Genomic DNA, 27072 nt, shown 5'->3' with positions numbered 1-27072 from the left:
TCATTAAGTTCTATGAAAACTATAAGCATTGACGAAGCACTTGTTACTATGATTGCATGAAACTTATGCCAAGAATTTACTTAACGCGATTGAGATCATCAACCTTTACTACTTGTGAATATAAGTCCATAACGATTAGGTGAAATTTCCTTATATCCTAGCATTCAATTTATGCATGATAATTAAGCGTGCACTCTCAACCAACACACACAAATCAATGTAATTCACATAGATAAGTAAATTGAATTCACAACTTATGAAACGCAATTAGAAGTAATCAAATCATATTGCAAGGATAAACATGTATTTCGAATCCCCCCTAGCCAAGGGGGGGTTTAGTTCCTCATACACACAAAACAAAGAGAATTGAATTTAAACATTGAAATCAAAGGAAAAGAAACACCTAGAAATTCCAGCGACGCGAACTTGAATTGCATGAACTTCCAAGCTCCCTTCTCCTCCTCCTTGGTGCGGCAAAGAAGTTTAGAACAGGTTTTTGGGGTTATTTGTGGTGTAGAATGGATGGGGAATGGTATGGAAAGGTTTAGGGTTGATGGGTGGTGTGGCTAGGGATGATTTTGGGTAGAAAATATGGAATATGGTGGTGGAAAGGTGCGGCAGAGATCAAGGTTTAATTTCTGGCGTGAATGGTTATGTATGAGAGGTGGTCCATTCGGCCAATGGGGTTTATGAGTATTTATAGGCACTTAAAACCCTAGGTAAATCAGATATGGACTTGAATAACCCAAATCCACAAGGAATTAGGCTTAGAAATCAGAATCCACCAGGGAAAAGGTCTACCAAGGTGCGGCTGAATAGGGATAGGAAGGATAAGGCTTCTAGAATGCCTTGCAAGGCAAGGAACTAGGGCATCTAGAAGCTAGGGTGCGGCACCAATGTAGGGATTAGGGATAGGGCTTCTAGAAAGCCCCAAAACTGATAGGAAATGTAGGAAACTCACGGCAAGGAGGGGAACACTCTAGAAACTTCTCATTTGTGTCCTACAACACTTAGGAGTCCTTCTAGCATTAGGAAAACATGTCTCAATCCTCCCTTGACTTGGAATTCTTCTCCTTCTTCATCTTGGAAACCTTTTCCTTCTTGGACTTGGAAAACTTCTTTGTTGCTGAAACTTGATGCCATTTGGATTTAATTTTCCTACTTTAAGTAGGAAACCTTGTTTGAGTAGGGAACTTCATCTTCTAGGAATCCCAATTCCAATAGGAAACCTATTTCAACTAGGAATCCTAATTCAACTAGGATTCAATTAGGGACTTTCCTACTTCAACTAGGAAACCTTGTTCAAGTAGGAAACATCATCTTCAAATCTTCAATTTCGTCCATCCTCATGGCTCCAAGCATATGATCTTCATTCCAAGCTCTAATTTGCTCCAACAGGCTCCAAAATGCACCCTTTTGCATACTTTGCCTTTAAAACCTGAAATGAAAACACATAAAACTAGCTTAAAAGACTACTTTACTAAGGAAAAACACTACAAATGCACAAGAACAAGCTAAACTAAGGTGCATAAATATGCTCCTATCACGAAGCACAAGAGTTTCCTTCCAACCAGGAGGCCAATCACAGCACAACACATGTCAACGTCAGAATAAAGCTCACGAAGTCCCACATCGACCGCAGATAAAAGCTGGAGACTCCACTCAACTATAAAAGAAGACCATTATCCTACAATTAATCCTTAATGTCATTATTGTACTTAAACTAGTCATTAGAACCCACTGATTATAATTATGCTTAAACTTATGTATTTGTATAAACTCTTCACTATTAATAAGAACTCCTCTACTTCGTGGACGTAGCCTTAGGGATGAACCACGTACATCTTGTGTTTGCTTCCCTATCTCTATCTATTTACATATTATCCATACCAGGTGACCGAAGCAACTAAGCGAATGTCACAAACTTGACATTTTACGTTGTTCCAAAGCCTCCCTGATTTTGTGCATCAACAAAATAAAATAAAATAAAATGATAAATTAATAAAATAAAATAAAAAGTAAAAATAAAAAATCTTAAAAATATATTTAAAAAAAAAAAAGAACAAATGCACACACTTTTAGGATATATTATTTTTATTTCTCGAAAAGAAAAAAACAAATCCTTATATAATTATTTACATAAAATAATAATCACTTGATGGTTTTCAAGTCGAGAACGATTTTTATGATATGAGAGATTTTTCTAAGTATAAAGTATTCAAGCGTTTTTTCACATGCATAATATAAATAGATAAAATAATATATTTTTGGATATCCCTCGATTTATTTTATAACACATGGAGTATCCATTTGAATACCGAGTGTTGAGCAAAAATTGTACACAATATGTAAACAAATAATTCACTCGACATAATTTCACCCTCGTTCATTTTTTTTGAAGAGGGTTTTATTAATTTAAGTTCGACCCATTCTAGGCCACACGCCTATTAATTAAAACATTTCTTTTGGAAAGGAAAACCCTTTGATTCTAATTTGAATAAATAGTAACTTGGGGATTTGGATATTTGTTTGATTTTGTGACTGCGCCTAGGTAGAAACCTACATTGCCTACGTACCCTCATTGAGGGATCAAGTCACTCGTAGTTCCTTGGTTTTTGGGTTTTGATGCCTTGTGCAGTTTCAGCTCGTGCAGGCAAGGGGCATTTGGTGCCTTGTGCAGTTTTAGCTCGTGCGAGCGAGGACTTTAAGCCATTGGAGCTTTGGATGCCTTGTGTAGTTTTAGCTCATGCGGGCGAGGAGCATTTTGGTGCCTTGTGCAGTTTTAGCTCATGCGGGCGAGGAGCATTTGGTGCCTTGTGCAGTTTTAGCTCGTGCGGCGCGAGGACTTTAAGCCATTGGAGCTTTTGATGCCTTGTGCATTTTTAGCTCATGCGGGCGATGAGCATTTTGGTGCCTTGTGCAGTTTTAGCTCATGTGGGCAAGGAGCATTTGAAAATTTGATATGGCTTCATGCCATTTGAGACTTTTCTTCGGCTTCGTGCCATTTGGGATTTGATACGGCTTTGTACCCTTTGGAACTTTTCTTCGGCTTCGTGCTATTTTGGTATTTGATAGCAGGAGTGAATTTAGTTTATATAAACCAGGGATTCGTTTCGGTTTCACGGTTGTGTCTAAAATTTTGATATCAGACTGCCTACGTATCCTTAACGGAATCAAACCGGCGTAGTTCGTAAATGCTTGATTTGGATTTGCATTCTTGTGTTCAGACTTGACAAAATGAGAAGTCAATTGAGTATTCAGACTTGGCAAAATGAGAAGTCGATTGGACTTGTTTGAAACCCATACATGACCTTTGGTAATATCCAATAGATCTTTGTGAAATGGGACTTCACTTTTTTCTTCAAGTAGCAACCCATATGGGATGCGCAATACAAAGTAAATAGGACTTTGTCCTTTCCTTGAGTAGAAGTTAGGATTCACGCCATATGGACTGAAAAGGCATTTAAACAGCCTTTTATTTTTGGTTGGTTGCAGGGCTTCCCTCGTGTTATAAATTCTTAGTGAATTAGGATTCATCTTTGCATGGCATTTCCACACGGTTCGAGAAAGGTTTGATCCATATAACTTCTTGTGATGCATGTTCTTTGAGGGTTCCACGTAAGTACCGTCCCTAATTAATTTGTGAAGTTTGTTTACAGCAAACTTCTTGTTTCTTGTTTTTTTTTTTTTTGGTTTTTCCACCCCATTTAAATATGGGACTTTGAACCCATTTGATTCAAAACCTTCTGACAGCAAGCTTTTCTCTTCATTGTTTTTTTTATATGATTTTAAAGCTTCCAAGTTCCAATAAGACTTGAAAGTTCGAAATCTTCTCTTCCTCTTCATGTGAGGTGCAGCCTTTATTCACCCCTTCTTTTTTTGTTTGGTGTTGCTTTCATCCAAGTGATGCTTCCTTCCATCCTTTTTTTATTTCTCAGACAAAAGACATAAAGACAGCAACTGACAATGTCTTATTTTTTTGCAGAGCCAATGGTTATTTGAAGTATGCTATTGCTGGGGCTTTTGTAATTGTAAGAAGACGCCCTTTTCTTTTTGACTTAGTAGTCTCTCCTTCTTGTGACTGACGATGATGGGTAGTACGGAGATGCAATTTTGGGCCAACATCGACGGAGCCTTTGAGGAGTGTAGATTGATCTTCGAAGTTGTGGTGAACGGAGAGGTTATTGGAGACAAATATCAACTGCGGCGGAAAGAGTTTGCCCTTGTGGTTGTTGTTGAAGGAAAGCTTCAGCTTGGCGAGGCTGTCGAGCAGCTTGCAAGAGACCTTGTGGAAGAAGATGGAAGAGTCACTGTCGAACTCGGAAATGGGTTGAACCAAATGCCTCTTGGGGAAGCTGAATACGAGGTGAGTCCTCAAAGACGTAGCTGGCGGATACGGCGGCGGTGTTCATAAATGTCTTCATTGGTGTTGTTGAAGTGTTTAGTGATCGACGACGTCACAGCGGGCTATTGTCAAAGTCCAGGTGAGAAGGCAGTCCTCCGGTTCCAGTTTGTTGTGAAAAGTGAGAGAGCTTCGGAGCCATCACTAGGCACAATGGTTTGGCACTGTTCCTTTATGCAAGTCGTACTTCCAAACTTCTTTAGGCACCCATTCCTTCATTGACGCGACTTCCTTGGGTTTCTTCTGGTTTTATGCAACATGGCATCACTAAAACCCCATCTCCTTCAAGCCATACCCTTCATTGACCTTAGAGTTCTTCTGGTTTTATGCAACACGGCATTACCAAACCCATCTCCGTCAAGCCGTATCCTTCATTGATGCGACTTCCTTCGGGTTCTTCTGGTTTTATGCAACACGACATTACCAAACCCATCTCCTTCAAGCCGTATCCTCCATTGACCTTCGGATTCTTCTGGTTTTATGCAACACAGCATCACCAAACCCATTTCCTTCAAGTCGTATCCTCCATTGACGTGACTTCATTCGGGTTCTTCTGGTTTTATGCAACACGGCATTACCAAACCCATCTCCTTCAAGTTGTATCCTCCATTGACGCGACTTCCTTCGGGTTCTTCTGGTTTTATGCAACACGACATTACCAAACCCATCTTCTTCAAGCCACGTCCTGCGACTTCCTTCGGGTTTTTCTGGTTTTATGCAACACGACATCACCAAACCCATCTCCTTTAAGCCACGTCCTGCGACTTCCTTCGGGTTCTTCTGGTTTTATGCAACACGGCATCACCAAGCCCATCTCTTTCAAGCCACATAATGTACGGACTTCATCTGGAAAATTACTGGAGATGATGGTTGAAGAAATGGCGCGACTGCTGTGGAGCCAAAAATATTGACAAGGTGACATGTGGATTTTTGGACAAAAATGACAAAAATACCCTTGCAGTACAACGAGGTTCCTACACGCAAGCAGCGGGCAACCCTCTTTCAACCAAGACAGAAGTGCCCAAAATAGGTAACAATTCAAAGTCCATCTCAACAAATCCTTTCTACAAGGTAATTCCCAAACACATTCCTTTTAAATTATGTTAATTGGCTAATTAATGGGTTTATTGCTCTATTAACCCATTAGTTGTCAATTAAACCATCCATTATATCCAAATAACCACAAAATACATCCAATTTAACCCTAAAATACCACATGGCCGGCCATCCCTTTAGCTTTCTACATTCCCTATCTTTTCCCACTTTACTACCCCAATTAAGCTAGCTAGATTCTATAACCATCCATTTATTCCCTTTATGTTTAATTAGCCAATTAATCATAATAAATTGGCTAATCAAACCTAAAATTCAACCACAAAACCCACTTCCTATCCCTATAAAAGTGATCCCATTCTCACCAAAAAGCCATTCCAACACTTTAGCAAAAATCTCAAAATTCTCTAAACACTATTTCTCTTTAAATTCTAACTTTGGCATCGGAGGTTCTTTGGCCAAAGTCCCCCCCATTCATCATGGGCGCGTGAGGCTCTTGGCCTTAACCTAAGGTGTTAATTGTTTTGTAGGTGCAAAATTGTCCAAGATCAAGGAGGAAGAAATTTACGTCCACAACTGCTACTTCTGTTTGGGCTTCCGTCTGACGTCGGCAGTTGATGCAGCGTTATGCAAAGAAGGAAAGGCTGCTGCTTGTTCATCGTCACTGCTGTTGCCTTGTTTGAAACCGTCCTTGCATTATCGACGGGTTTCGGGACCATCGCTGGGCACAATGGGTTCTTCTTCTTCACTTATTGAAACGTGGAAGATGATGGTTTCTTCTCCATTGCATTTCTGAAGAGACAAAGAAAGATGTCGAAACTTCTTTAGACACCCAAGAGGCTTGTGGCAAACCGATTTGCTACTGCATTTTGGTGAGATCTCCGTTGTTTTTGTTTTTGTGGAGCTGCAAATGTCTCCATCGGTGGAGACAAAGAAATAACACTCCGTGGGTGGATGAGTTGACAGCGACAAGGACGAAAAAGACGACAAACGTCTCCAATGGTGGGGAAGAGGAAAGAATGAGCCCAAGGACATGTTTGGGGGGTCAGTATGAATTGATGGTGCATGTTTCCACCACCATCTTCTTTGTTTTGGTTAAACAAGAAGAAAAGAAACCCCCCTCCCCCCCCCAATTTTTCTGCAAAAGATGACTAGAACCTCCTAATAAAAATCAGGAATCCATTATGAGAACGTAAATACCTTTTTAAGCTTTCTCCTCTCTTTTGGCTTCTTCTTGCTGTTCCTTTTTGCTTTCTTTTGCTGCTGGTCTTCTTTCTTTTTTTTCGTCGATTTCCTTCCTCGTGTGCTTCTTAATTTCTGCAGCGTTTTCTTATCACCCCCCTTCTACTGCGACTGATGCCTATTTATAGGCATCATAGGAAGCCTCGGGAGCTTTTACGTGGGGAAGATAAAGGCCATATCTTTCGCCACCTTCTCCCATTAACCGTGTAACCTCCCACGTCTTGCAGGAAACCCTCCACGTTTTGCAGAAAAATAGGAAGTCCTTGTTCCATGTTACTTCTTTCTGACCGAAAGTGAAGTTGTCTCGTCTTGGCGTGGCAAATTACTTGCAAAATAATTTAATTTGATGGGGGACATTACATGCATGCATTGTACGACTTGGATTTCCAAGTCTAAACTCTTCACAGCATTCCTATTTTCTTTTGAGAAGTTTGTTTGTTGCAAACTTCTTTATTTATTTATTTTTTAAGTCTCCCTGTTTTAATAAGATTTGCTAATATATTTTGTTTGTGAAAATATATAGCTCAACACCGAGCATATAAAAAATTTCTCGTATGACACAGTATATCGTCATGGTGACATTGCGTGCTAATATAATAAAAATACGTGTAAATTTTTAGTCTAATATCTTTGTTTTATTGACACAAAATGTTAAATGGCAGTATACCCTTACATTTAGTTGTTTTCATTTTAGTCACACCAAAAAATATGTGATGAAATTAGTGGAAGATGTGATGATGTACACACTGATGATGTTCATCTTAGCTGTCATGTCCCATCTTCTTCTTAAACGTTCTACGCACCACTAGAATTCTCCACAAGAGCAATCAGACATTGTTTTCTTTGTACACACTTAAAGGTGCCCACTTTGAGTCCGCAAATGACACACCCCGACTGGAATCGAGACGTGTTGGCCGTCACATAAGGGTGACGTAGCCAAGTGCGCAACGGGAGTGAATATGATAATAAGAAAATGCGAATAAATAAAAACCAACTAAAACATACCTACTAAAGATAATACGAAGTGAACAAGTCAAACTACAAACAGTTCAGAGAATAGGTATCAAAGGTGCAGTCAAATTGAACAGGTACTAATTATACAAAACAGGGAGAAAATTCCTACACTTATTTAGGAGATCGTTAGAATCGCCTGGAAGTTCTCGTGAGCCACATATATGCACAACTAACTAGAACCTGGAGGGGCGCAAAATAGAAAAGGTGAGTGGGCAAAAACAAAGTGTTCGAAAACATGCTTATCTTTTCTGAAAACAATCACCCTTATCCGTAAAACCCGTATAGTTTCCCAGATACGTATATACGTACGAAAGCCAATGCATAAGGCCAGTAAAAACTGAAGTATGCCATGTCATAATATCTCAGCAATAATAAACGTAAGCCAAGTGATACAAATCAATGTAAAATAGTATGCCAGCCGGAGTCACCCAATGTGACTTGTACGGCTAAATCTGTAGCTCATCAAGTATGTCTACACACGAGTTGGAACCACCTACAGTGGTCTGGACAATAGAGCTGAGTGTAAATAAATACTCTCAAGTGCTACGATCACGTGAAGACTGTGTGAATAATCGCGGGTCACCTACAAGTCGAAACCACCTATTGTGGTTTGTACGATAGGGCTGTGCACTAAACTTGGATCCAATGTGAGCGTGCGGTGCGGGAGGTGAACATCATGTGAAGGCCTGTGCCCTGGCCACGGGCATGAGCACTAACACCGGGGTGCAGGATAATGAGCTCTAAATGCATCCACGCATAACCATATACAATACGACTAATACCATTAGAATGTACTCACTTGAAGCTTACCTGAGCCTCCGCAACATCATTCAATACTATGCATAAATATGCTAATGCAATACTAAAACGTAATGCACACATGACGTGGCATTTAAAACATACGTTCATTTAAAACAATTTCTGGGAATCGTAAGCATATAGAAAACAAAAGCCCACTCACTGATAGGTAGTAGGGTCGTAGCCCTCAAGTCTCGCCTGACCACGTTCGTCCCCAGGGTACGTCTAACCTATATGCGAAATAGCTAATTTAACATTAATTCGATAACACATAAACAAAATCTAGGATTAACTTCTCATACGTTGCTCAATTGGGGTATTTGAATATACCAACGTGATCTACTCAACACCACGAACACCCCCATATTTTTAGAAAATTTTTCTGATGTCCCACTCACCCTTACGCGCCAACCAAGGCACGACTACACACGTCGGCCACGCGCAGGCACTTGCCTGGCACATTGACGGAATCCCTAACGGCATTAGGGAATATTCCATTTAAAAACTAACGGAGTTACCTGACGCCGTTAGTATATTCCTTCAAAATTGACGAAATATTCCTTTTCTTCTCGGTGACTCACCGGAATCCGCCGCCGGCTACGCCAAAAACTAGAAAATTTTCTAAAGCTTATAACCATTTCATTTCTTAACCAAAATTCACAAATTTTATATGGATTTGAAGGTCTTGAAGAATAAAACACAACCATGCCTATTAGAAGTCCAAAAACCAATGGAAAACGGTCAGAATAATTCTTGGAAAAACCGGCCAACTCTGTAATCCCACGATCGTGGTTATTCCGATGTCCAAACTTCTCCAAAACTAATCTAAAATGCTAGGGAAGTCGTGTGAGTACCTTACTAAGCCTTAAAACCTTGAAATCACGTTAGGATCATGACGGAGCAAACTTCACCTCGCCAGAGGTTATGGTTTCTTGAGTTTTTGTGATTGGTTCAACGGCCAAAAGGGATCACTCAACTCGTGAGGTCACGAGGAACACGATGGTGACAAGTTTATGTTCAATCTGAGGCGTTTTGATGAAAGTAGGTGTGTGTGTGTGAGGGTTTTGGGTGTATGGACAGAGAAGAATCGAGAGAAACGAAAAGGGTAAAGGTATGGGTGTATGTGTGTGTGTATGTGTGTGGACACGAATTGGCCAACAAGAATTAAAAACAAGCCCTGATTGGGTTGCCGTGAGAAAAAGAAAAGAAAATGCTATGTAGCCTAATTAGAAGAAAAAAAACCAACCCAAATTTACATTTCTACCAAGTCTCGCTCTAAAAATCATCGTAATATTTTCGTTCAGAAACCGATCCGACCCTAACTCGCGTCAACACGTTCGTGAAGTCGAGTACGATTTAATTATGTCAGCGAGAAAATCTATTTCAACTTGAATATGTACATCCATGTTACTAAACCACGAGGGCAATATCATCATTTAACACACCCGGGGGGAGAAAATATATAATAATTCGGGACGGGTCGTCACAACAAACTCAGGTAATATGGTTAATGGAGTAGGTGGTCGGCTTAAAAATCATAAATTCATACAACCCTAGTAATGAAAACAGAACAAGTCAATTTTTGGGAGGCTTTGTCAAGCATGGTCCACGAGAGATTTTTCAGTGTGACCGGTACACGGGATGGTATACCACGTGTCACTATATAAATGGTGGCATATGTGTGTTAAAAAATTAATAACTTAAAAAATAAAATTTCCCACCACTTCTATAAAAACACGTGATGTACCACTCGTGCTCCCATCACAATGAAAAATTTCTCATGTTCCACAGTCTGTCCATTTAAAAAAGTTTCATTACCTTAACAGACTGGCAATGAGTAAGACAACTCCGTCGGTAACTCTCCTCGACCAGAGACTTGAGGGACTCCTACTATATGCTACTACACCTCGGTACTTAGAAGTTTCATGATTACTCAGTGACTTGGATTTGTCAAGTCCCCAACCGAAAAGCTTTCATTACTCAGAAACTTAGGGGAGCACTAATTGTACCATACTTGACCAATCTCAAAACTACCGAGTATCGATCAACGTCATACCTTCAAAGACCCACCAAGGGGTTCATGTTGAGGCACCCCTGCCGAAGTAGAAGAGTTTTCTTCCAACATGGAGGCCAATCACAGCACGACACATGTCAATGTCAAAATAAAGCTCAAGAAGTCCCACATCGATCGCGGATAAAAGCTGGAGACTCGACTCAACTATAAAAGAAGACCATTCTCCTACAATTAATCCTTAATGTCATTATTGTACTTAAACTAGTCAATAGAACCCACTGATGATAATTATGTTTCAATTTATGTATTTGTGTAAACCCTTCACTATTAATAAGAACTCCTCTACTCCGTGGACCTAGCCTTAGGGATGAACCACGTACATCTTGTGTTTGCTTCTCTATCTCTATCTATTTACATATTATCCAAACCTGGTGACCGGATCAACCGAGCGAATGTCACAAACTTGACATTTTACGTTGTTCCAAAGTCTTCCTGATTTTGTGCATCAACAAAATAAAATAAAATAAAATGATAAATTAATAAAAGAAAATAAAAAGTAAAAATAAAAAATCTTTAAAATATATTTAAAAAAAAAAGAACAAATGCACACACTTTTAGGATATATTATTTTTATTTCTTGAAAAGAAAAAAACAAATCCTTATATCATTATTTAAATAAAATAATAATCACATGATGGTTTTCAAGTCAAGAACGATTTATATGATATGAGAGATTTTTCCAAGTATAAACTATTCAAGCGTTTTTTCACATGTCATAATATAAATAGATAAAATGATATATTTTCAGATATTCCTCAATTTATTTTATAACACATGGAGTATCCGTTTGAATACTGGGAATATAAAAAATTTCTCGTATGACACGATATGTCGTCATGGTGATATTGCGTGCTAATATAATAAAAATACGTGTAAATTTTTATTCTAATGTCTTTGTTTTATTGACACAAAATGTTAAATGGTAGTATACCCTTACATTTAGTTGTTGTCATTTTAGTCACACCAAAAAATATGTGACGAAATTAGTGGAAGATATGATGATGTACACACTGAAGATGTTCGGCTTAGCTGTCATGTCCCATCTTCTTCTTAAACGTTCTACGCACCACTAGAATTCTCCACAAGAGTGCTCATACATTGTTTTCTATGTACACACTTAATGGTGCCCACTTTGAGTCCGCAAACTCAGGTAATATGGTTAATGGAGTAGGTGGTCGGCTTAAAAATCATAACTTCATACGGCCCTAGCAATGAAAACAAAACAAGTCAATTTTTGGGAGGCTTTGTCAAGCATGGTCCACGAGATATTTTTCAGTGTGATCGGTACACGGGATGGTATACCACGTGTCACTATACAAATAGTGGGATATATGTGTTAAGAGGTTAATAACTTAAAAAATAAAATTTCCCACCACTTTTATAAAAACACGTGACGTACCACTTGTGTTCTGGTCACAATGAAAAATTTCTCATGGTCCACAATATGTCCATTTTAAAAAGTTTCATTACCTTGACAAATTGGCAATGAGTAAGATACCTCATTCAGTAACTCTCCTCAACCGGAGACTTGGGTGACTCCTACTATATGCTATTACACCTCGGTACTTAGAAGTTTCGTGATTACTCAGTGACTTGGATTTGTCAAGTCCCCAACCGAGATGTTTTCCTTACTCGGAAACTTAGGGGAACACTATTCGTACCATACTTGACCAATCTCGAAACTACCGAGCATCGGTCAACGTCATACCTTCAAAGACCCACCGAGGGGCTCATGCTGAGGCACCCCTGCTGAAGCACAATAGCTTCGTTCCAACCAGGAAGCCAATCACAGCACGACACATGTCAACGTCAGAATAAATCTCACGAAGTCCCACATCGACCGCTGATAAAAGCTGGAGACTCCACTCAACTATAAAAGAAGACCATTCTCTTACAATTAATCCCTAATGTCATTATTGTACCTAAACTAGTCATTAGAACCCACTGATGATAATTATGCTTAAACTTATGTATTTGTGTAAACCCTTCAATATCAATAAGAACTCCTCTACTCCGTTGTTCCAAAATGATGTACACACTGATGATGTTCGGCTTAGCTGTCATGTCCCATCTTTTTCTTAAACGTTTTACGCACCACTAGAATTCTCCACAAGAGTGATCAGACATTATTTTCTTTGTACACACTTAATGGTGCCCACTTTGAGTCTGCAAACTCATGTAATATGGTTAATGGAGTAGGTGGTCGGCTTAAAAATCATAAATTCATACGGCCCTAGCAATGAAAACACAACAAGTCAATTTTTGGGAGGCTTTGTCAAGAATGGTCCACGAGAGATTTTTCAGTGTGACCGGTACACGGGATGGTATACCATGTGTCACTATACAAATTGTGGGATATGTGTGTTAAAAAATTAATAACTTAAAAAAAAAAATTTCCCAGCACTTCTATAAAAACACGTGATGTACCACTCATGTTTTGGTCACAATGAAAAATTTCTCATGGTCCACAATGTGTCTATTTTAAAAAGTTTCATTACCTTGACAAATTGGCAATGAGTAAGACACCTCCTTCGGTAACTCTCCTCGACCGGAGAGTTGGGGGGACTCCTACTATATGCTACTACACCTCGGTACTTAGAAGTTTCATGATTACTCAGTGACTTGGATTTGTCAAGTCCCCAACCGAGAAGCTTTCCTTACTCGGAAACTTAGGGCAGCACTATTTGTACCATACTTGACCAATCTCGAAACTACCGAGCACCAATCAACATCATACATTCAAAGACCTACCGAGGGGTTCATGTTGACGCACCCATGCCGAAGCACAAGGGTTTCCTTCCAACCAGGAGGCCAATCACAGCACGACACATGTCAACGTCAGAATAAAGCTCACGAAGTCCCACATCAATCGCGGATAAAAGTTGGAGACTCCATTCAACTATAAAAGAAGACCATTCTCCTACAATTAATCCTTAATGTCATTATTGTACGTAAACTAGTCATTAGAACCCACTGATTATAATTATGCTTAAACTTATGTATTTGTGTAAACCCTTCACTATTAATAAGAACTCCTCTACTCTGTGGACGTAGCCTTAGGGATGAACCACGTACATCTTGTGTTTTCATCCCTATCTCTATCTATTTACATATTATCCACACCAGGTGACCAGAGCAACCGAGCGAATGTCACAAACTTGACATTTTACGTTGTTCCAAAGTCTCCTTGATTTTGTGCATCAACAAAATAAAATAAATAAAATAAAATGATAAATTAATAAAAGAAAATAAAAAGTAAAAATAAAAAATCTTAAAAATATATTTTAAAAAAAAAAAGAACAAATGCACACACTTTTAGGATATATTATTTTTATTTCTCGAAAAGAAAAAAAAAAACAAATCCTTATATCATTATTTAAATAAAATAATAATCACATGATGGTTTTCAAGTCGAGAACTATTTATATGATATGAGAGATTTTTCCAAGTATAAAGTACTCAAGCGTTTTTTCATATGTTATAATATAAATAGAAAAAATCATATATTTTTGGATATTCCTCAATTTATTTTATAACACATGGAGTATCCGTTTGAATACTGGGCATATACAACATTTCTCGTATGACACAGTATATCGTCATGGTGACATTGCGTGCTAATATAATAAAAATACGTGTAAATTTTTATTCTAATGTCTTTGTTTTATTGACACAAAATGTTAAATGGCAGTATACCCTTACATTTAGTTGTTGTCATTTTAGTCACACCAAAAAATATGTGACGAAATTAGTGGAAGATGTGATGGTGTACACACCGATGATGTTCGGCTTAGCTGTCATGTCCCATCTTCTTCTTAAGCGTTCTACGCACCACTACAATTCTCCACAAGAGTGATCAGACATTGTTTTCTTTGTACACACTTAATGGTGCCCACTTTGAGTCCGCAAACTCAGGTAATATGGTTAATGGAGTAGGTGGTCGGCTTAAAAATCATAAATTCATACGGCCCTAGCAATGAAAACAGAATAAGTCAAATTTTTGGAGGCTTTGTCAACCATGGTCCACGAGAGATTTTTCAGTGTGACCGGTACATAAGATGGTATACCACGTGTCACTATACAAATGGTGGGATATGTGTGTCAAAAGGTTAATAACTGAAAAAATAAAATTTCCCACCACTTCTATAAAAATACGTGACGTACCACTCGTGTTCTGATCACAATAAAAAATTTCTCATGGTCCACAATATGTCCATTTTAAAAAGTTTCATTACCTTGACAAATTGGCAATGAGTAAGACACTTCCTTCGATAACTCTCCTCGACCGGAGACTTGGGTGACTCCTACTATATGCTACTACACCTCGATACTTAGAAGTTTTGTGATTACTCAGTGACTTGGATTTGTCAAGTCCCCAACTGAGAAGCTTTCCTTACTCGGAAACTTAGGGGAGCACTATTTGTACTATACTTGACCAATCTCGAAACTGCCGAGCACCGGTCAACGTCATACCTTTAAAGACCCACCGAGGGGTTCATGTTGAGGCACCATTGCCGAAGCACAAGTGCTTCCTTGTGACAACGCGTCCCTAATTTTCCTATGTACTTTCTCCCCATGTATGTGAATTGACGATTATGCCCTTAGAGGCAAATGACATAGACGTGTTGATTTTATTCTTTACTTATTTCTCGCTGCATAATTTAAATTTCAATTGTTATTTCGAGACTATGTGAATTTTATGTGTGAAAATATCTAATGAGGATAGATTTTGATTTCTTTTACTAAAAGAAATCCAAAACCCTATCCTATCTACCCTATTTTCTACCCTTACCCGTGCTCTCCTTTCACCTCACTCACCCATCACTCTCCTTTATTACACCAACCAATCCCATCTCTTCCTCATTTTGGTCTACCAATCAGAAAAAGAAAAAAAATGGACTCTCTCTCTCTCTCTCTTCCTTCTCTCTCTCCCCGTATACTCCATTTTCCTTGCAATGCCATGAACGAGCTTCAAAGCTCGTAGATCGAACAATAATGACATTAAGGATTAATTGTAGGAGAATGGTCTTCTTTTATAGTTTAGTGAAGTCTCCAACTTTTATCCGCGATCGATGTGGGACTTCGTGAGCTTTATTTTGACGTTGACATGTGTCGTGTTGTGATTGGCCTCCTGGTTGGAAGGAATGTCACATCCCGGCCCAGGCCCCCACCACATCCCGGGCTCGACTCCACCATAGCATGATATTGTCCGCTTTGGTCCCTGACCACACCCTCACGGTTTTGTTTCTGGGAACTCACACAAGAACTTCCCAGTGGGTCACCCATCATGGCATTGCTCTCGCACACTACTTGCTTAAGTTCGGAGTTCTAATAGAACCTGAAGCCAATGAGCTCCCAAAAGGCCTCGTGCTAGGTAGAGATGGGAATATACATATAAGGCTTACAGGATCCACTCCCCTATGCGATGTGGGATCTTACAATCCACCCCCCTTAGGGGTCCGATGTCCTCGTCGACACACTTTCGGCCAGGGATTGGCTCTAATACCAAATTGTCACATCCCAGACCGAGCCCCCACCATATCCCAGACTCAACTCCACCGTATCATGATATTATCCGCTTTGGGCCCCAACCACGCCTTCAAGGTTTTGTTTATGGGAACTCACATTAGAACTTCCTAGTGGGTCACCTATCATGGGATTGCTGGCTCTGATACCAAATTGTCACATCCCGGCCCGGGCCCCCACCATATCCCGGGCTCAACTCCACCGTATCATGATATTATCCGCTTTGGGCCCCAACCACGCCCTCAAGGTTTTGTTTCTGGGAACTCACACGAGAACTTCCCAGTGGGTCACCCATCATGGGATTGATCTCGCGCGTTACTCGCTTAACTTCGGAGTTCTAATGGAACCCGAAGACAGTGAGCTCCCAAAAGGCCTGGTGCTAGGTAGAGATGGGAATATACATATAAGGCTTGCATGATCCACTCCCCTGGACGATGTGGGATCTTACACACACACTTTTAGGATATATTATTTTTATTTCTCGAAAAGAAAAAAACAAATCCTTATATCATTATTTAAATAAAATAATAATCACATGATGGTTTTCAAGTCGAGAACGATTTATACGATATGAGAGATTTTTCTAAGTATAAAGTATTCAAGCGTTTTTTCACATGTCATAATATAAATAGATAAAATGATATATTTTTGGATATCCCTCGATTTATTTTATAACACATGGAGTATCCGGTTGAATACTGGGCATATAAAAAATTTCTCGTATGACAGGGTATATCGTCATGGTGACATTGCGTGCTAATATAATAAAAATACGTGCAAATTTTTATTCTAATGTCTTTGTTTTATTGACACAAAATGTTAAATGGCAGTATACCCTTACATTTAGTTGTTGTCATTTTAGTCACACCAAAAAATATGTGACGAAATTACTGGAAGATGTGATGATGTACACACCGAAGATGTTCGGCTTAGCTGTCATGTCCCATCTTCTTCTTAAACGTTCTACGCACCACTAGAATTCTCCACAAGAGTGATCATACATTGTTTTCTATGTACACACTTAATGGTGCCCACTTTGAGTCCGCAAACTCAGGTAATATGGTTAATGGAGTAGGTGGTCGGCTTAAAAATCATAACTTCATACGGCCCTAGCAATGAAAACAAAACAAGTCAATTTTTGGGAGGCTTTGTCAAGCATGGTCCATGAGATATTTTTCAATGTGATCGGTACATGGGATGGTATACCACGTGTCACTATACAAATGGTGAGATATATGTGTTAAGAGGTTAATAACTTAAAAAATAAAATTTCCCACCACTTTTATAAAAACACGTGACGTACCACTTGTGTTCTAGTCACAATGAAAAATTTCTCATGGTCCACAATATGTCCATTTTAAAAAGTTTCATTACCTTGACAAATTGGCAATGAGTAAGACACCTCATTCGGTAACTCTCCTCGACCGGAGACTTGGGGGACTCCTGCTATATGCTACTACACCTCAGTACTTAGAAGTTTCGTGATTACTCAGTGACTTGGATTTGTCAAGTCCCCAACCGAGATGTTTTCCTTACTCGGAAACTTAGGGGAACACTATTCGTACCATACTTGACCAATATCGAAACTATCGAGCATCGGTCAACGTCATACCTTCAAAGACCCACAGAGGGGTTCATGCTGAGGCACCCCTGCTAAAGCACAATAGCTTCGCTCCAACCAGGAAACCAATCACAGCACGACACATGTCAACGTCAGAATAAATCTCACGAAGTCCCACATCGACCGCTGATAAAAGCTGGAGACTCCACTCAACTATAAAAGAAGACCATTCTCTTACAATTAATCCCTAATGTCATTATTGTACGTAAACTAGTCATTAGAACCCACTGATGATAATTATGCTTAAACTTATGTATTTGTGTAAACCCTTCAATATTAATAAGAACTCCTCTACTCCGTGGACGTAGCCTTGGGGATGAACCACGTATATTTTGTGTTTGCTTCCCTATCTCTATCTATTTACATATTATCCACACCAAGTGACCGGAGCAACCGAGCAAAGGTTACAAACTTGACATTTTACGTTGTTCCAAAATTTCCCTGATTTTGTGCATCAACAAAATAAAATAAAAAAACTAAAATGATAAATTAATAAAACAAAATAAAAAGTAAAAAGAAAAAATGTTAAAAATATATTTTTTAAAAAGAACAAATGCACACACTTTTAGGATATATTATTTTTATTTCTCGAAAAGAAAAAAAAATAAATCCTTATATCATTATTTAAATAAAATAATAATCACATGATTGTTTTCAAGTCGAGAACGATTTATATGATATGAGAGATTTTTCCAAGTATAAAGTACTCAAGCGTTTTTTCATATGTCATTATATAAATAGAAAAAATCATATATTTTTGGATATTCCTCAATTTATTTTATAACACATGGAGTATTCGTTTGAATACTGGGCATATACAACATTTCTCGTATGGCAGGGTATATCGTCATGGTGACATTGCGTGCTAATATAATAAAAATACGTGTAAATTTTTATTCTAATGTCTTTGTTTTATTGACACAAAATGTTAAATGGCAGTATACCCTTACATTTAGTTGTTGTCATTTTAGTCACACCAAAAAATATGTGACGAAATTAGTGGAAGATGTGATGATGTACACACTGATGATGTTCGGCTTAGCTGTCATGTCCCATCTTCTTCTTAAATGTTCTACTCACCATTAGAATTCTCCACAAGAGTGATCAGACATTGTTTTCTTTGTACACACTTAATGGTGCCCACTTTGAGTCCGCAAACTCAGGTAATATGGTTAATGGAGTAGGCGGTCGGCTTAAAAATCATAAATTCATACGGCCATAGCAATGAAAACAGAACAAGTCAATTTTTGGGAGGCTTTGTCAAGCATGGTCCACGAGAGATTTTTCAGTGTGACTGGTACACAGAATGGTATACCACTAGGGATGGGCAACGGTTATGGCGGGCGGGTAGCCGCTGTGGAGCCAAAAACGATCACAAAGTGACACGTGGACTTTGGGACAAAAGAAGACAAAAATACCCTTGAGGTATAACGGGATTCCTACGCGCAAGTAGTGGGTAATCATCCTCAACCAATTCAAAAATGCTCCAAAAGAGGTAACCAATTCCAAACTATCTCATTTTAGGTAATTATTTCCAAAACTTAATTTCTCTAATATTTTATTTAGTTAATTAATTATCTAAATAATATATTCTTCCCATATCTCCTAAAATCATCCCTTAAAATCATAAATAATTGATTAATTAGGGGATCAACTCAATTAATCCCCTAATTGTCAATAAAGTGACCCAAATTAGTAGACAAAACCGGCCACCTCCCTTTGCTCCATACCTTTTCTGATTTTCTCCACCTTATTACCCAAATAAAGCTAGTAATTCAATTTGGTAACTTCCCATTTATTTTTCTCATATTTAATTAAGCCAATAAATTGGCTAATTACATCACTAACTCACCAAAAAACATACAAAGTGGCCGGCCACTTTCTTGGAAAAGTGGACCAACCTAGTCCTATAAATAGTCACCCATTTTTACCAAACACTCATTCCAATCCTCTTGCAAAAATTCCAAAACACTCTAAACACTATTTCTTTCTAAAATTCTAACTTTGTCATAAGAGGTTCTTCGGCCAAAGCCCCCCCATTCATCGTGGGCGCGTGAGGCTTTTGGCCTTAACCTAAGGTGCTAGTTGTTTTGTAGGTGCAAAATCGTCCAAGATCAAAGAGGAGAAAATTTGCATCCACAACCGCGGTTATTTACCCATAACTGTTTATACTCATACCCGCATAACCGTTTACCCGTTGGGTAATTGCCTAAACGGTTATACCCATACCCAAAACCGTTTATAAACGGTTAACCATACCCATAACCGCATACCCATTTAACAGTAATCGTTTAATACTCGTTTACCCATTTATCCCCTTTTTCATCTGTTTACATGTTTTTTAACAACTTAAAAATTTAAAAAAAATTATGATAATTTTCTTTTTTTACCAATTCAAATTACCAGAGGAACCAGAACAAATATTCAACATAACAATACAAATATGTCAGCATTTTAACAAACATATCCAAGATATAGGCAACAAAAATATTGTTATACCATTGTCAACGGTCAAGTTTGGGAAGAATCCAGCCAAAGAGCTACTTTGTCTAACAAGATTAGATCGATTTCCGACCCCAATTTTCGATTGCATCAGTGAATTCTCCATTCCCGTAGAGTTTACTGCAGCAAGGGAGCTGCTGTCTTAACCATGAGCTTGCTGACCTTAAGAGGAGCTTGGTACATCATATGAGTAGAATTCGGTAACCATTGATGTGCTTAGAAACAGAGTTCCCTGCCTCTTCCTTCACATTTACCGGCCTCTCTTCGATTTCAAACTGATGTTGCTGCACACCATTGTCACGTTGGTCTAGTTCATTACATGAAGACATGAACCTGGCCAGCACCGTTTCGACTTCAGGGCTCGAAGGTTGAAGATACCGCAAATCCTGCGTTCCGCCGCCATTGTTGTCCATCAGCTCAATCAGAAATGAGCTTGGAGCTGACTGATACCGCGTTAAGCTGGAGCTCTGCTGCTGCTAGTGGAAAATATTCGAAAATATTTGAATCCATAAACTCCGCCGCACTATAATAAATGGGTAAACGGTTAACCGTTTATAACCGCAATTAATATTCATAATCACCCATTTAAATTTCACGGGTAAACGGTTATACCCATAACCGTTTATTTATCTAAACGGTTACCCATAACCGTAACCGTAAAATTTAAATGGGCGGGTAACCGCGGTTACCCATAACCGCGGGTATTTTGCCCATCCCTATATACCACGTGTCACTATACAAATTGTGTGATATGTGTGTTAAAAGTTTAATAACTTAAAAAATAAAATTTCCCACCACTTCTATAAAAACACGTGGTGTACCACTCGTGTTCTGGTCACAATGAAAAATTTCTCGTGGTCCACAATATGTCCATTTGAAAAAGTTTCATTACCTTGACAAATTGGCAATGAGCAAGACACCTCATTTGGTAACTTTCCTCGACCGGAGACTTGGGGGACTCTTACTATATGCTACTACATCTCGATACTTAGAAGTTTCATGATTACTCAGTGACTTGGATTTGTCAAGTCCCCAACCGAGAACTTTCCTTACTCGGAAACTTAGGGGAGCACTATTTGTACCATACTTGACCAATCTCGAAACTACCGAGCACCGCTCAATGTCATACGTTCAAAGACCCACCGAGGGGTTCGTGTTGAGGCACCCTTGCCAAAGCACAAGACTTTCCTTCCAACCAGGAGGCCAATCACAGCACGACACATGTCAACGTCAGAATAAAGCTCACGAAGTCCCACATCGACAGCGGATAAAAGCTGGAGACTCCACTCAACTATAAAAGAAGATCATGCTCCTACAATTAATCCCTAATGTCATTATTGTACTTAAACTAGTCATTAGAACCCACTAATGATAATTATGCTTAAACTTATGTATTTTTGTAAATCCTTTACTATTAATAAGAACTCTTCTACTCTGTGGACGTAGCCTTAGGGATGAACCACGTACATCTTGTGTTTGCTTCCTTATCTCTATCTATTTACATATTATCCACACCAGATGACCGGAGCAACTGAGCAAAGATCACAAACTTAACATTTTACGTTGTTCTAAAATCTCTTTGATTTTGTGCATCAATAAAACAAAATAAAACAAAATGATAAAAGAAAATAAAAAGTAAAAATAAAAAATCTTAAAAATATATTTAAAAAAAAAAAACAAACGCACTGACACACCTCGATCCTAGAATCAAGGCGTGATGGCCGTTACGTGAGTGTGACGTAACCGTAAGTGCGACGCGAAAGCATAAAGACTAAAAGAATTGCGAAGGAATTAAAACCAACTACTAGCAAATAACATCCAACTAATGTGCTAGAGTGAGTTTAAGTATGAAACACACATATTCAGAGCATAAGGTGCAGTCAAGTAGGACTATAACTAAATTACAACACCCGCAGGTGAGTCCTACATTAGTGGTCTGTCAGAACGCCGTGAGAATCCTCGTGAGTCACCAACGCTGCTGACTAGAACCTGGAGGGGCGCAAAACAAAATTGAGTGGGTCAGTAAAACAAAGATTTTCAAAAACATTTCCTTTAATAACATTTATAACCCCTCACTGTAAAACTTGTATATTTTCCCAGAAAATAGCCAAATATGAACATATATATAATCAAATATCTCAAATCACAATCCTTTAACATTTTTTAGAAAATATGTCATGTCAAGAGTCGAAAACATACTATAGATGCATCAATATAAATCAGGTGAAAAATAAATCAACCGGAGACCCTACAATGGTCTTGTACGGCTGAATCTAAAGCTCAATATCCAATCCAGCCGGAGTCACAAACTGTGACCTGTACGGCATTGCAGGAGTCACCAACTGTAACCTGTATGGCACTACACTGCACATAAGTCGGAACTACCTATAGTAGTCTGTTCGACTATGATGGTGTAATAATACGCTCTAGGGTTTCTCTCATCAATCATCTGTGCACATAATCTAAGGTCACCTACCAGTCGGAATCACATCTAGTGGTCTGTACGACTAGCATGTCGGAACCACCTCTAGTGGTATGTACGACTAGCACATACTTGGATCCAAGGTGAGCGTGTGGTGTGAGGTAAATAATATAAGCACTAACATCAAAGGTGCAGGTTATGAGTTATCAATATAATACACATCATCGACAATTAATATGAATAACATAAAACTCACCTGATACTCACATGTGCGTCCACAACACCAATTCACATATATATATATGCATCAATTATTAATTCATATGATTCATATTATGCATGCATGGCATTTAAAAAAACATAGTATCACTTAAATTCAATTTCTGGGAAAAGTCGATAGTATATAGGTAAATACAGAAAAACAACTGCCCACTCACTGATAAGTCGAAAGGTGGTAACCCCCTTGACGCCCTTGAACGCGCTCATCCTCGGGATAGGTCTCACCTATATGCGAAACAACTATAAAAATATTATTTAAAGCACATAACCAACAATTCAAAATAACTTCTCATACGGTGCTCAATTTGGATATATGAATATACCACAGTGACCTACTCGACGTCACGGACGTCGAGGTATTTTTAGAATAATTTTATGATGCTGCACGTACCCCCACGCGCCGAGATGGGCATGGGTCCACGCGCCCCCATGCGCATCATCCCCTACCTCCAGTCGCCGGACTGGTTTCGCCGGTGCCTGAAAACTCGCCGGTTTTTGGGTTATTTTCACACTTCATTTTCTCCGTCATTTCTTAACCATTTTTCACGCATTTTATATCAAAATGAAGCCCTAAACATGTAGAATCACGTTACACTACTTTAAGGCTCTAAAAACTACGAAATCTCACCGGAGAAATTCCAAGAAAACCGGCCAACTTCGAACTCAACGATCTTGACGTCCAAAACCTTCAAACTAAGCACTCCGAGCTTCCTTAGGACCTCACTAAGCTCACTACAAGCTTAGAATTCCCTGAAAATCAACACATCACGTATGCATGAACAGTACCCAAATCGGACCTCGAGTTTTCAACGTGATTTCGAGGATTCTAAGTTCTAAAAATGGTACCATTCAACTCAGGAGGTCGAAAGGATGAAGAACCTTACCTTTTTCGCGTCGATCCGTGAAGATTCAAGGGTTTGGTGCTTTGCCCGTACGTTTTCAAGAGGGAGAGAGAGAGAGAGCCGTGAGGGAGGAGAGAGAGAGGGCACGGGGTGAGTGAGAGAGGGAAGGAATTGTGTGTGGTCCACAATATCTCCTAACCACACCAAATGCATAAAATTTTCTAATCAAATTCCATTTTCAAAAACTTAGGAGAATATGCTTAAACAAATAATATGTCACACCCATACCTTAGCAAACCGTTAGGGGTAATTCCGTCAATTCACATCGACGATAAATAAAATTTTGGGACGGGCTGTGACAATCTCCCCTCCTTATAGAATTTCGTCCTCGAAATTCACACAACGAATCAATCCACTAATACTCATAAAATAACCTCGGATACATCTCTCTCATTCGATCTTCTGTCTCCCAAGTAGCTTCTTCTACTGAGTGGTTCCTCCACAATACTTTTACCAAACTCACTGTCTTATTCCTTATAGCCTTGTCTTTCCAATCCAAGATAGTCATTGGTTCCTCATCATACGTCAAATCCAGATTAATCTCCAAAGGTTGAGAAGGGATTACATGTGAAGGATCTGAAACATAATGTCGAAGCATCGAGACGTGAAACACATTATGTACCTTAGATAACTCCGGAGGCAACTCCAATCTGTAAGCAACTTCACCAATCCTTTCAGTGACCTCATAAGGTCCTATGTACCGGCTGAAGGCTGTTTTGGTGTCACTGGCTTCGACAAAAAAATTGGACCAAACTGCCCATCGGCCAAAAAATCCAAAAGCAGCCCAATACAATATATCAAATAATGCAAAGGTAATTTGGTAATTTGGTCATCATAAAATATAATATTATAGCTGACGCACCCTGACCCGGAATGTCCACTAGGACTCCGAATCGAGCTGTGCTGGCCGACACCTAGAAGGTAACGAAGCCATAAAGTGTATTAATGTGGAAAGTGTGAATAAATTTAAACCTAAAAGTGCCTAACTACCAGAGTGCGCTGGTGAGCGGGTATGCACCCACTTCACACGTGTCGTCAAAGCATAAGTAAAGTACAGTAGGGTAAGATAATGATTATACCATCATAGGAAGCCACCTGTACTGGGATATGCCACGAATCCTCGTCGATACGGAAACTTTGCTACTAAAACCTGGAGAAGCGCAAAACATGAGTGGGAAAAAACAAAGCTTTTCAAAAACCATTTCTCTTTTCAAAATAATAATAATAACCCCTCATCGTAAAACCCGTATAGTTTCCCAGAAAATAGTAATACTTACGTATATAGAAATCATGCTCAAGAGTAGTGAAAACCAAGTATACGCCATGTCAAGTATCTCAGCAATGAAATAAGTAAGTCAGGTGAAATAAATTAGTGTAAAATGATATGTCAGTCGGAGTCACCTAATGTGACCTGTACGGCTGAGCCTATAGCTCATAACCAACTCCTGCACACAAGTCGGAACCACCTATTGTGGTCTGTACGACAGGTTGGGTGTAAATAGATACACTCAAGTGCTACAATCACGTGAAGGCTGTGTGAAGTATCACAAGTCACCTACAAGTCGGAACCACCTAATGTGGTCTGTACGACAGGCTAGCACCTGCCTTGGATCCAAGGTGAGCGTATGGTGCGGGAGGTGAACGATCACGTGAAGGCTAGGCCCTAACCTCGGGTGGAGCACTAACACCGGGGTGAAGGATAATGAGTACTAAATGTATTTAATCACAATCATATACACTGCAATCTCTATCATCAACATATACTCACCTGAAACATACCTAAGCATCCGCAGCGTCATGCAACATTATGCATATCTGTACCAATGTATAAATTAAAATGTGATGCATTTGATATGGCATTTAAAACATAGATCCATTTAAAACAGTTTCTGGGAAAATGTAAAGCGTATATACGTATATATAGAAAACCAAAAAGCCCACTCACCTGAGGTCTACGCTACAGCGAAGTATCACAAGTCACCTACGAGTCGGAACCACCTAATGTGGTCTGTACGACAGGCTGGGTGTAAATAGATACACTTAAGTGCTACAATCACGTGAAGGCTGTGCGAAGTATCACAAGTCACCTACGAGTCGGAACCACCTAATGTGGTCTGTACGACAGGCTAGCACCTGTCTTGGATCCAAGGTGAGCGTATGGTGCGGGAGGTAAACAATCACGTGAAGGCTAGGCCCTAACCTCGGGTGGAGCACTAACACCGGGGTGAAGGATAATGAGTACTAAATGTATTTAATCACAATCATATACACTGCAATCTCTATCATCAACATATACTCACCTGAAACTTACCTAAGCATCCGCAGCGTCATGCAACATTATGCATATCTGTACCAATGTATAAATTAAAATGTGATGCATTTGATATGGCATTTAAAACGTAGATCCATTTAAAACAATTTCTGGGAAAATGTAAAGCGTATATACGTATATATAGAAAACCAAAAAGCCCACTCACCTAAGGTCTGCGCTACACTCCCTAACACGAATATCGAGATGTCTCGGACGATCGTCGCCTAGAACAATTATCAAATCACGTCTCAGAATTCTTACTGATAGAACACGTAATTGACATAAAACACATCATCCAAGGATGTTCTAGAATGATTTGAAACTCATTGACTCCAGAAGTCAACCTTCGGTCAGAGGTCGACGGTAAGGTCCACAACCCTACATAACTCGATTCGGAAGATTCGCTCTTGGATTTCCGGTCCGTAACTTCCAAAGATCCAAATTATGCTTCTAGAACAACATCCTAAAGTTTCATTACGATCCAACAGTTGCATCTCCGCCAATTGTAAATTCAAGTGGCTGTTAACGTTTTATTTTATAAACTTACAAATCTAATTCGGGAAGATCCATACGTCGGATTCCCGATCCGTAAGTTTCTATGGTCCTCAAATATTACGTACTATAATGTATTAAAGTTTAGTGACAATCCAACAGTCGGATCGTCGATTGCTATAATATTCAAGTGGCGGACCTTAACAAAATTTCGCCTGATTCTGCAGATTTTGCAGATTTTCTGGGCAAACTTTGGAACTCCATATCTCACTTGTTTGTCAACCAAATTCGGCCAATAATATACCAAATAATGCAAGGGTAATTTGGTAATTTGATCATCATAAAATATAGTATTATAATATAAATAATAAGTGGGGAGGGAGAAAAAAAATATAAAAAATAGAAGGATGAGTGAAAGTTGATGGTGCCCACGT

The 27072-nt window shown here is 39.1% G+C and overlaps 1 protein-coding gene across 1 annotated transcript in view; it reads right to left on the bottom strand.

The window, feature by feature from the left end:
• The window catches only part of LOC126628680 (O-fucosyltransferase 20-like), a 79101-nt gene that overhangs the window by 38324 nt on the left and 13705 nt on the right, over positions 1-27072 (bottom strand). The gene's annotated exons all lie outside the window — the stretch shown is intronic.

Source organism: Malus sylvestris, chromosome 7 (assembly GCF_916048215.2).
Source record: "Malus sylvestris chromosome 7, drMalSylv7.2, whole genome shotgun sequence".
NCBI classification, from domain to species: Eukaryota; Viridiplantae; Streptophyta; class Magnoliopsida; order Rosales; family Rosaceae; genus Malus; species Malus sylvestris.
This window is presented reverse-complemented; position numbering and strand designations above follow the sequence as displayed.